General features: G+C 42.4%; 1 gene segment (V, D, J or C); it reads right to left on the bottom strand.

Moving 5' to 3' along the window:
• Nucleotides 1-3,613: 3,613 nt before the first annotated feature.
• LOC308270955 (T cell receptor alpha variable 16-like) lies at nucleotides 3,614-4,149 on the bottom strand. The segment is given in 2 exons: nucleotides 4,104-4,149; nucleotides 3,614-4,002 (listed from the first exon to the last, which is right to left on the bottom strand).
• Between the last annotated feature and the right edge of the window lie 7,934 nt (nucleotides 4,150-12,083).

The following is a 12,083-nucleotide window of genomic DNA, read 5'->3' as shown; positions in this document are numbered from 1 at the left end:
TTCTGCTGCCAGTAGACTGTCCTTCATGGGAGGATGAGACCACCAATCCCACTGCCCATGCTTACGGGAAGCAGCTCCTTGGGTCTGCACAGGGCTGCAGCTGCCTGCGGAAGGCCCAGCCTCCGCAGTGCAGTGGTGAGCAGCGGTATCTGCAGCAGGAGCCCTGGTGGACAGGCGTTGCTACGGTGGAGGCCTCGCCAGTGACTCTTAGTCTCCCGCTGTCTTCTTTCTCTTGTTTGAAGGACTCTCCCAGAAGTTTCTTCATTCTTCTTGAAATGTGTTTAAAGATCATTGGAGAATCTGCGTGTATTTCCTATCAGGTGGTCTGCATGGTGAATCTGTTCTCACAATAATACTAAAATTTACTTTGGGCTTCACTGCACTGGCATTTATACTGATGGCGCAAATGAGTATACTGTCATCTCAACTGATGTGGCCCTCTGACCTAGAATGTGCAGGGGCTCATTGTGTGTGTGCACCACCACCTCAGGAAGAGACCTGTCACACACTACCAAAAGAGGGAAAGGTTTTAAGAATGCCCAAGCTGGGCGTGGTGCATTGTAATCCCCGCATTTAGGAGGCTGAGACAGGAGGATCGCAATTCTCAGAAAGCCTCAGCTACTTAGTAAGGACCTTTGCAACTCAGAGATCCTGTTTCAAAATAAAGAATAAAAAATAGGGCTTGGGGTGTCCCAAGTACTGATAAAAAAAAAAAAACAAAGAATTCCCAGATGAGCTGGGCACAGTGGTACATGCCTGTAATTCCAGTACTCGAGAGGCTGAGACAGGAAGATCACTGGTTCGAGGCTGGCCTTGGCAATATAGGGAGACCCTTAGCAACTCAGCAAGACTCTATTTCAAAAAACTAAAACTAGAAAGGGCTGGGAGTGTAGCTCAGAGGTAGAATGTTCTTGTGTTCATTTCCTAGTATCTCCCAATTTTTTTATTAAAAATAATGTCCCAGATTAGGAAATAAAAACAAAAAATTATATCTTGTCCTTTAGTGCAGGACTTTTTACTATTTCGTCGCCATGGGGAGCCTCTGTGTGTAACTGGGCATGATGGGGTCTTAAGGGCACTGGAACATGGTTTGGATGCGAGCAGAACTAGCCACCTTTCATAGATTTTTTTTTTAGTGGTAAGTATTGAAATTTTTTAATTTAATTATATTTTTGTGTGGAACATATTGAAAATGGCATACATTCACACAGTGCTTGGTGCCCTTCGCCCACTTCCCCTTCCCCCCTCCCAAGAATGAGTGTCCTGGTTAACCATGCTACATTCACACTCATACACATATTCGAATGTAGCTCCTCCATTAATCAGCCTCAGCCTTCTTCCTCTCCTACCCTTCCATTTTAGCTTTGCTGAGGTTTCCTCTCCATTATCTGGGTCCCACTGGTATCCCCAATACTCCCTGGTTTGGGCATATTAGAGAAAACATATGTTCCTTCTCTTTCTGTGCTTGGCTAATCTCACTTAACATAATGTTCTCCAGGTCTTTCCATCTTCTTGTGAATGATATTATTTTGTTCTTTATAGCTGAGTAGAATTCCATTGTGTGTATTTCCCATAATTTTGTAATCCATGTATCTGTTGATGGAGACCTAGGTTGGTTCCATAGTTTGGCTATTGTGAATTGTGCTGCTATGAACAGGGTATGCATATATTACTGTAGTTCTATAGTTTCAACACCTTTGGAAAGATACCCAGTAGTGGTATACCCAGATCATATGGTGGATCCATTCCCCGTTTTCTAAGGACTCTCCATACTGATCTCCATAGTGGCTGGACTACTTTGCAATCCCAGCAAAGGCAGAAGAGTGCCTATTCCCCCATAGCCTTGCCAAAATTTATTGTCATTTGACTTCTTTATGATTGCCATTCTGGTTGGAGTTAGATGGAATCTCAATGTAGTTTAGATTTGCATCTCCCTGATTGCTAATAATGTTGAACATTCTTTCATGTATCAATTGGCCATTTCTAGCTCTTTTGTGAAATATCTATTCAGTTTAATTACCCAATTCTTGATTGGGTTATTTGTTTTTATAAGGTAAAGTTTTTTAAGTTCTTTGTATATTCTAGATATTAGACTTCTGTCAGTGGGATAGCTAATAAAGATCTTCTACTATTCTGTAGGTTTCTCTTTAGACTCTTGATTTCCTTTGAAGAACAGAAACTTTTTGGTTTGATGCCATCCCGTTTATTAAGTTTCATTTTAATTTCCTGAGCGTTAGTGATCTTGTTGAGGAACTTTCTTCCTGTGCCTATATGTTGGAGTGTTGAACCTAATCCCTTCTCTAATAGCTTCATAGGCTCCATGAGAGCGTCTCTTAACTTCCTATTCTTTGACCCACCTTGAGTTGATTTCCGTGCAGGGTGAGAGGGAAAGATTTAGTTCCATTTTTCTATAAGTGGATAACCAGATTTTACAGCACCATTTGTTAAAAAGTCTGTCTTTCCTCTAGCATATGTACTTGACCCTTTATTGAAAATCAATTGACTCCAAGTGTGTGGGTTACTTGCTGTATCTTCCATTCTGTTCCATTGGCCTCAGTGCCTGTTTTTGTGCCAATACCATGCTGAAGCCTGGCTTTCAAAGGACATTTTTAGCTCAGTGAAAGCAGAGCGATGCCCTTATTGTCTTGATGTGCAAATGCGTGCAGGGTAGTATATACATAAGATCAGCCAGAGAGATAGGGTTGCCACTTGTCAATTTATTTCCTCTCCATTCCAAACCCACCCTTCATTTTCTGCTTGTGATATGGGATCTGGACCCTCTACACCTTTCTCTGTTGCCAGCTGGCATGCTAGAGTGTGGTCAGTACCTGGCTGGAAGGACACTATAGGGGGAAAAAGCTTCCCCTCCTGGTGCTGCTGTGCTTCCTGCAGGGCTTGGCCAGCCAGGGGCCCCTCCAGCGGGTGCAGTGGCAACCCCACAGATGGTTCCCTAGCCAGTGACCCCGCGCACCCATGCATGTATAGCAGCTTCCTGTGATTGTGGTGGACCCTGGCAGGCGTTTTGCATCTTACCAGCCCTTTCCTCTGGCACCTCAGCAGAGGTCCCGGTCCAGCAGCAGGTTACAGGCCCACCAAGCCAAGCCGAGCCACGGCCCTGGGAGGAGGGGCCCAGCCGTGCTTGTTCGGGTGTTCCTTCCTTGGGGCTCCACCTTGGTCCTCGAGAGGAGAGTTTCTCCTTACACATGCAATTACAACTCTATTCCTTAGAGTCCTTTTCATTCTCTATTTTTACCCCGATTATTAGTTAAAGCTTTCATATTAAACTTACCTTGTTCACATCACTGTGTTGCCGCTTTCACCTGGCTGAATCCCTAGATGAAGTAGAAGTGACATGCTGGAGAGGAAAGGCCTGGGATGCAGAGAGGCGCGGTCACAGCCAGGGATCAGCACACCCAATTGGGGAGGGGGTTGGGGAGGATCGCGTGTCTGGAGCTGGAGGAGCCAACGCTATTTATGCTATGCGACTTTCTTTTTCTAGGTGCTTCTGCTTATTTTTAAAAGTGTTTCAAGCAGCGTTGGTCATGAGAATGCTTCTGGACGGATCGCTGAGGTCATTCTAAGGCTCTCTGGCCCAGTGCCGGGGGTCTGAGAGCTAACTGGGCGCGGGCTCCAGAGCGCCCCCTGCGGCGCAGAGGGGCAGGACGGGCGCGGCCTCGGAGGGTTCCTCCCCCGCTCCTCTGCGGAGCGCAGCCGCCGTGGTGCCCAGCGCGCAGTAGTAGGTGGCAGAGTCCTCCTCCTGAGCCCCGGGCTTCTGCAGGTGGAAGGACTTCTCGCTCCTGTCCAGGGCAGCCGAGAATCCTCTGTTGCCGCCTTCTGAGGTGTATTTCAGGAGTAACTGGAGGCCCTGTGCGCGGCGCTGGACGTACCAGAACAGCAGAGGGCTCCCTGAGTACGAGTAGTTGCACTTGACCTGCACCGGGGCCCCTTCAAAGACAGCGATGCGGACCTCGGACTGAGTCACGGTCTGGGCTCTGGTTCCTCCTGAAACACCAATCCTGGGTGAGAAAGAGCCCGACAGACAGCGGGGAACATTTCACTAAAGTGGTTCTAGTCAGAGCCCTCCGAAAAGCACGGTTGTTTACCTAGTGTGAGCGCCATCAGGAGCACTGAAGCGAGGGTGGACGTCATGTCCGAGCGGGGACTCTGACAACGCGGAGACCGAGCTGACAACGCGGGGACCGAGCTCAACCAGCCTGGGCAGAGGAGTGCCCTGGCTGCTTTCCTGATACCGCGTTCAAGTTGCGCGGCACCTCCCTCTAGAGGCCATACCCGGTACTGCAGACAACCTCGGGCTTCGGGAAGCCTCCAAATCCTCAAAGGGGATGGAGAGGGATTTCTACACATTTAATAGGACAAATTGTAATGGACGCTAATAAATGCCTTAAAAAATTCCACATACAGAGTTCAGTAGAAAAGAATAGAAAGTCCAAACATAGCAATATCCGCAGGAATTTAGTTAAAATATAAATGAGGCCGAGCATTTTGTCGCACACCTGAGACAGGAGGATCTCAGGTTTAAGGCCAGTCTCAGCAATTTAGTGAGACTCATTTCAAAATAAAAATAAAAGGGGCTTGGAGTGAAATTTGAATGCAGAATTCCCCTGAGTTCAATCCCCATTACTAATTTTTTAATGAGGAAAAGATTATATATTTGCTAAAATATGCCACTGCAAAGAGTCATTTGGGCATTAAGAAATACTTTTGAATGCCTAACTTAATAACTATTGCAAAGGAAGTATCAAATGGATCATATATTTTATATTTTGGATATAATAAGATAGAAGATAAACTTTTAAAATTTAGGATGGTCATGGATTTTCTAAGCAGGATAGTCAGGAAGCATAAGGGAAAATATTGATAGATTAAATTTCATAAAAGCTTCTCTACAGGTATTTAATTACATTTTGAAACCTTGCCAGATCAAGTTATTTCTCATCTATCACTATTGGTTCTGAATTTCCTCACACAGAAAATGACCCTTTAGAATTTCAGTTCTACAAGTTTAAAAAATATAAAAAACAAATGAGTATTGATTTGGATATTCTAGGAGGGTGGTAGATTTTAAAGAAGTGACCCTACTCTCCTGTCCTTAGATAAAGGGCTTCTCTGGCCACCAGCAAGACTCAAGTGTGGCACTCCGCTTGGAAACAGTTATAAATCTGGGGCCAACTCCAGGATGAGTGGGGAGAATCCACAGGGCATGGGGAGTTTGAGCTGAAGACATAGTAGACCTCTAAGGAAAAAATTCTCTTGAGAACTTGTCTTGACAGCAAGTAGCTGAGAAGAAAATAATGAGTATTCTGAGTCCCATCTGTTCTTAAATAAAGGAGAATGAAGACAGTCAGGAGCAAAGACATGGTCACCAGCTTTTTAGCAGGAAGGTAGCAGAGCTGATGGCATCAGACTCTGTTGGCCATGCCACCACTGACTACAGACAGAAACCTCCAGGCTTTTCTCTCCCATGGGATTGCCTCCACCTGCAGTGCCCCAGGGGGCACTGTCAGGAGGGGGAGGAAGTGAGGGAAAGGATCCCCAGAGAAAGATGGGTCTCATATGGGCCAAGGATAGATGGAAAGGCTGATGGGGAGACCCAGTTTCCTCAGCCAGAACTTCAGAATGCTAACTTAAACAGTGGCTGGTCATCTATAAGAAAAGTTAAACCACATGTGGTGGCTCAATCCTGTAATCCCAGTAGTTGGGAGCCTGAGACAGGAGGATCACAGGCTCCAGGCCAGCCTCAGCAACTTATTGAGATCCTGTTTAAAAAAAGGGGGGGGGGCTGGGTGTGGTGGCGCAGGCTTGTAATTCCCAGGCTTGGGAGATGGAGACAGGAAGATTGCACAGGTTCAAAACCAGACTCCCTGACTTAAGAGATCTTGTTTTCAAATGAAAAAAAAAAAAATATATATATATATATATATATGTGTGTGTGTGTGTGTGTGTGTGTGTGTGTGTGTGTGTCTGGAAGTGTAGTGTGGAGGTAGAAGGGTTTCCAGGAACCTTAGTGCCACCAAAAAAAAAAAAAAAAAAAAAAAGGACTAGGGAAATAGGTTAGAGGTAGAATGCCTCTGGGTTTAATCCCCAGAACCAAAAAGGGAAAAAAAAATTTCTTGAAAGTACTCATTGAATGCTTTGTTCATTTAATTATTTTAAAAAGTAAATACATTTAAATGGAATTAGAAGAATTCTGTATGCTTAGAAAGGATTTTGTAAACCATCAGCACATGTAAAATGCCTCTAGTGAGACTTTGGTTGGTAGAAAGGGGACTGGGACATGGATTACGGGGCCGCCTTGACCTCTTTTCTCTCTCCCTCCTTCTCCTGTCCATTCACCTGCAGATCCACAAGGCCCATTCTGCTCTAACATGAGGAATAACTCACATACTTTTATTGGGGTAAAAATACAACATTACATTTACCATCTTAACCATTTTTAGGTACACAATTCAATAATGTTAAAATGCTTTTACACTGTTGTACCACAGATCTCTAGGACTTTTACATCTTGTAGCACTGAAGCACTGAGACTCTCTGATATTTAGTTATAGTATGTCCTTGTGGTTTTTTTTCCACTCTCATCTATCATTTATATTTTCTCCTTTCTTTGAATATTTTCATGATTTTCTTTCATTTCTTCTCATCTTCTTTGTGCTATTTTCTAGCCTCAGACGGGGTATAAGAAAAGACAGAAATCATTAGAATAATTTTGAAGCCAGAGTAGAGATACATCTGAGAAAGTTTAGTCAAAAAAACCAAGGTGTAAATGGGTAACATAGATGCTTAATACTGGAGTTTCAAGTCTTATCATGGCCTTAAGAGATTTCTTTTCTCAATTCTGTGTGCTCAGTCATCTCTGTTTAACCCATCACAGTCACAGGTCTTTCCTGCAGATGAATGTGTGGGAATTCCCCCTGTCCTTCTTGTATAAGACTCTTCAGGTATTCTCCTAACTGCTTCCAACTTCAAATCAAATTTTCACTGAGATTCAGGACATAACCTCAGCATAGAAAGGCCCACAGCCAAGCTCAGAGTCAAGGGTAAAAAGCTGAAAGCTGTTTCTCTAAGATCAGAAATGAAGTAAGACTGTTTAATATTACCACCTTTATTCAATATAGTGCTGAAAGATCTTCTCAGAATAATTAGGTAAAAAAATGACATTTCAAAAATCCAAATTTGAAAAGAAGTAGAATTACCTGTTTGCATATGACATGATCTTATTTTTAAAAAGAACCTTTAAAAGCCCTTAAAAACTATTAGAACTAATATTCAAATTTAGTAAAATTGCAGACAATAAAATCTGCCCTTATTTTAGGGCTCCAGCTGCAGGGTTTTGACGCGGGCAACAGGGGCCCGGGGAGCACTGTGCTTCTACAGCACAGAGGTAAGTGGCTGAGTCTTGAGGTTTAAGGGTGGCGAGGTGCAGAGAGCTTCCCTTCTTTGATAATGTGGCTTTCAGTCTGTCTTGATGCTTTTCTTCCCCAACTGAAAATAGGATGAAGAGGATTCTGGGGCCTTTCCCAGGATCTTGCCTATACCATTGTAGTCCTTTAAAATAGCCGACTGTGTAACTGCAGTTGATGGTGCTCCTGTCTCCCTCCTGGACTCTCAGGGCCTCAGGATTCTGCTCCACCTGCTCTTCACCATGCAACCCTGTTGAGGAAGGGGGATCAGAAACGACACAGAACCTTTAGTCCAAAAGTTTTGAAAAATTCCAACAGAAAGCCAGAAATTAATGAAACTGAATCCCATCCCTCCTTCTCAGTGTGGACCAATGTGCCATTGAGTTCCCATCTCCCACCCTCCTACTTACAGCCAAGCTGAAGCCACAGGACTAGGAAAGCACATTGCAACACCTTCTCCATCCCGACCTCTCCGCCTTGAGGTGGTTTGTAGTGGTTCCAAACTTCGTCAGAGGAGGTACTTCTGCCTCTGTCTTAGTCCTTTTTCTCTGATGCTTGTGGGATCCTCTCTGTTTTCTGTGCAGCCAATCAAATGTAAGTCCTCCAGAAACATTCATGGTTTTGAAATCTAAGGCATTTGCTGAAGGAGGGGAATGGAGGCACTGCCACCTCATGGCCACAACTGCTGCCTCTAAATACACGCTTCATGCCACCTGCCAGAAACAGAGCAAGGAAGGACACTTTTTTTTAATAGCCTTTAAAGCCAAGCTGCTCTCAGCGGTTACACAAATAGTAGGTATAGTGGATAATGTTTTTTCTTACAGTACAAGAATGGTTGTATATTTCCTCTCCTATGTAGAAATTAGAGGGAAATTGGATAGAAAAAGGGACTTCAGATAAACAAAGAGAGACATTCAGGAGACTTGATGAAGGAAGCACTTCAAACAATGCCTTGTACATATACAAACTTCAATACCAATCTCAATGACATGTAGCAGGGATGGGAAAGGGAAGGGTGGGGCCCAGAAAAGAAGGCGCCGGGTACTATGTACGTATATGTTCCTATAACCCTGAACTCATTATGGTGTAGAATTGCAGTGCACTAATAAAAGTATATTTAAAAATTCAAAAAGGTCACCATTAATATATTACATGTTTCATTCAAATAATTTTTACATTAAGGGCTTTAATCAACCTGAAATCATTTTTTGTACTTTTTTAACAAGTACAAGAGAGAGGTCAAATTTCATTTTTTTCCATATAGTAAGACTTAATCCCAACTTATGTACTTTACTTTAAAATCGATTCCTTTTCTTCTAATTCTTATAACACTTTAAAATATGGTTTTATGTTTAAACTATTTTTATAAAGTAGGTTCTTATAGATGTTTCTATAATACTATCAAATGATGATCTCCCTATATTAAATAGTAAGATACAGCATCCAAATCAAGAGATAATGTAGTTCCCTTCATCTGAGATCTAATTTTCTGTGATTTCAATGACCTCCAATTCAACTGCATCTGAAAACATTCATTGAAAATTTTCACAGCTAAATAATTTATAAATTTAAAATATATAGTGACTAAGGATAAAAAATCTTAGAAGAACTGGAGCTCTTTATACTTTGGGGGATACTGAATATGAGGTTTAACATAGCAGTCGGAAAAGGCTTCTCTTGACTGTACTTTTTTAAATCGTTACTCCCACTGTATTTATTAAAAGAATTGAAATCTGGATCTCAAAGAGATATTTGCACTCCCATGTCTGCCGCAACACTGCTTACAACAGTCAAGATATGGAAATAACCTAAATGTCAGTGGGTGGAGGTAGATAAAGAAAAAATGGCATGTACACACAATGAAATTTGGCCTTTAAAAAAGATGATCGTACCATGTGCAACCTTGAAGACATTATGCCAAATAAAATAAGCCAGTCAGAGAATAAGAAATGTTGCTAAATCTCATGTAAATGTAAATGTGTTACATGAAATAATCAAACTCATAGAAACATAAAGTAGAATGGCAGTCACCAGGGGCTAAAGGAAGGGGGAAGTGATTCTTCTTGAGATATTGGTCAAGAATACAAAATGTCAGTTACACCTGATGAATAAGTTCTAGAGATCTGCTGTACAGCACTGTGCCTCTAGTTTAAAATACTGAATTGTAGACTTAAATCTTGGTGGTATGTTCTTACCACAATTTAAAATATTATTATCCCTAATGAATGTAAACCTGAGCCAGGCGTGGTGGCGCACGCTTGTAATCCCCGCGCTTGGGAGGCGAGACAGGAGGATCGCGCAGGTTCAAAGTCAGCCGTGCTGGCTTAAGAGACCCTGTTTCTAAATAAAAAAAGTATAAAATAGGTCTAGGAGTGTAGCCCGGAGGTAGAAGTGCTTCCAGGAACCTCAGTACCACCAAAAACATAAAAAATAAAAATAAAAAAAAATAAACCTGAGTGAAAAAAGGGACCATGAAGGGCATAATGAAAGGACAAGCGCTCTGTGAGACAAACTCCAAACCGAAGCCAGTGGCAAAAAGTACAGCTGGAAGCAGCAGCCACCAGAAAGATGCTGAATGGAAGAGGCCCAGGAAATTAAGGTGAGACGGTGAATCCTGGGGGGAGGCCCAGGCTCTTCTTTGGACATGGTCGCTTGCCTACCTTTTCGTTCAGTTCATAAGACTTTTTTTCTTTCTTTTCTTTTCTTTTCTTTTCTTTTCTTTTCTTTTCTCTTCTTTTCTTTTCTTTTCCTTTCTCTTCTTTTCTTTTCTTTTGAGATGGAGTCTGGCTCTTTTGCCCACACTGGTCATGGTCATGTACTCCTGGGTTGACATGATCTTGCCTCCTCCTGAGTAGTTGGTACATATAAACTTTAAAAACCCATTTTAAGGCCATGTTTTTAATATCTGTAGAAATATGTTTATAATGAGGCAAAAATCCCACTTAATCTCTATTAGGGTTTTGATTGGAATGCCCCTCAGAGTGTCAGGGGTACAGAGTGGACTTTTAGGAAAGGACTGGACCATAAGTGCGCTCACCTTGATTCACCCATCAAGGCTACGCAGGCTGTGGGGAGCTGGAGGAACTGACGGGGAGTAGGACCTAGTGTGAGGCAGTGAGTCCCTGGGGCTCACCCTCCAAGGCTTTGCTCCTCTTTGGGCCCTTCCTTTCTCTTTGCATCACGGTTGGCATGAGCTGAGCCGCCTCCTGCTACCAGCCCTCTGCCATGATGCGCTGCCTCACCACAGGCCTGGAGCCAGGGAGCTGAGTGACCACAGACTGAGGCCTCTGGCCTGTGAGCACAAGGACATCTTCCCTCCTCTAAGCTGCTCTAGAAGAAAAAAAAACATGAATAATACAGTCTCATTTTAAAAAGCAGATTTATATAAATGTAAGCATCTTTAAACAGTGAAATGATTCAGCCGGGCATGGTGGTGCACACTTCATAGTTTCTGCCACCATAGTTTAGTTTAGGAAATGTTGAAATAAGAAAAGCTTAAGTTCTGCATGTGTAAATGTTTCATAATTTGTAGAGGAGAGGTGTTTATATATTTTAATTGAACAAAATCACAAATAAAATTCAAAATTGTAAGTGTATATATAAATTTTTAAATTTTTTTTGGGGGGGATAGTTGCTCAGAAAAATAAAATAAAGCCAGGCATGGTGGTGCATACTTGTAATTCCAGTACTTGGGAGGCTGAGACAGGAGGATCTGAGTCTGCAGACAGCCTCAGCTACTTAGTGAGGCCCTTTGCAATTTAGTGAGACCCTGTTTCAAAATAAAGAATAAAAAATCCAGCTGGGGTGTAGCTTGCAGGTAGAATGCCCCTGGGCTCAATCCCCAGCACCACACACACACACAAAAAAAAAAAAAAAAAAAAAAGAAAAAGAAAATGGTCTTTGGTCTTGGATATCGCGTGGTCACTAATGCAATGTTTGGTACTGTGAACTTTGGTAGTGGAGGTCTGTTTTTCTATTAACTTTGTTAATGAGCTTTGCAAGACTAAAAATGTTTTTAAAGCTGTAATTTTACATTAAATCATGAACTAGTATGACTTCTGACAATAGAATGCCTGATAGTTTTTTAGTCCTTTTATCTATGATATTTGATGCCTTTGTATGAAATAATTGTCTCTGATTTTAATGGAGAAATCACTGGAATAACTGCTTCACAAAGGATAACAACTGAGTGGCTTTTAGGTTTTAACATCTCATTAAGAATTATGTTTCGTTAGCTCATTTGTTTTGGGTAATACTTACAAGATTAACAATGTAAATATTTTGTCTAATTTACTTTAAAATGTCAATATCACACAGTGGGATGTTTTGTACGTGCTAGAAGTTAAGCTTCCGATGCAGGTTGAGAGTCCACAGTGCCCAGGTGGAGGATCTCTGCCGTGAGCTTGTCCTGGATGAGAACCAACTCCTCAGCCCTTTTTCAAGAGCAGCAAATTGGCCCTCTCTGCTCTTTGACTCTGCAGCCTTCTGAGCTTTTAACTTCAACCCATTCACACCCTGATTTCAGTCTTTTCTTCTCCCCATTAAGTTGTCCTCATCTAACCCAGGAGCATGGTGGCAGCTGAACGTGGAGATGAGCTGGGAGATCTACAACTCAAACAATACGTGACTTAAACCATTTTCAAAGTGATTTTTTTAATGAAT

This window comes from Muscardinus avellanarius (assembly GCF_963383645.1).
Source record: "Muscardinus avellanarius genome assembly, chromosome: 12".
Lineage (NCBI taxonomy): Eukaryota > Metazoa > Chordata > Mammalia > Rodentia > Gliridae > Muscardinus > Muscardinus avellanarius.
This window is presented reverse-complemented; position numbering and strand designations above follow the sequence as displayed.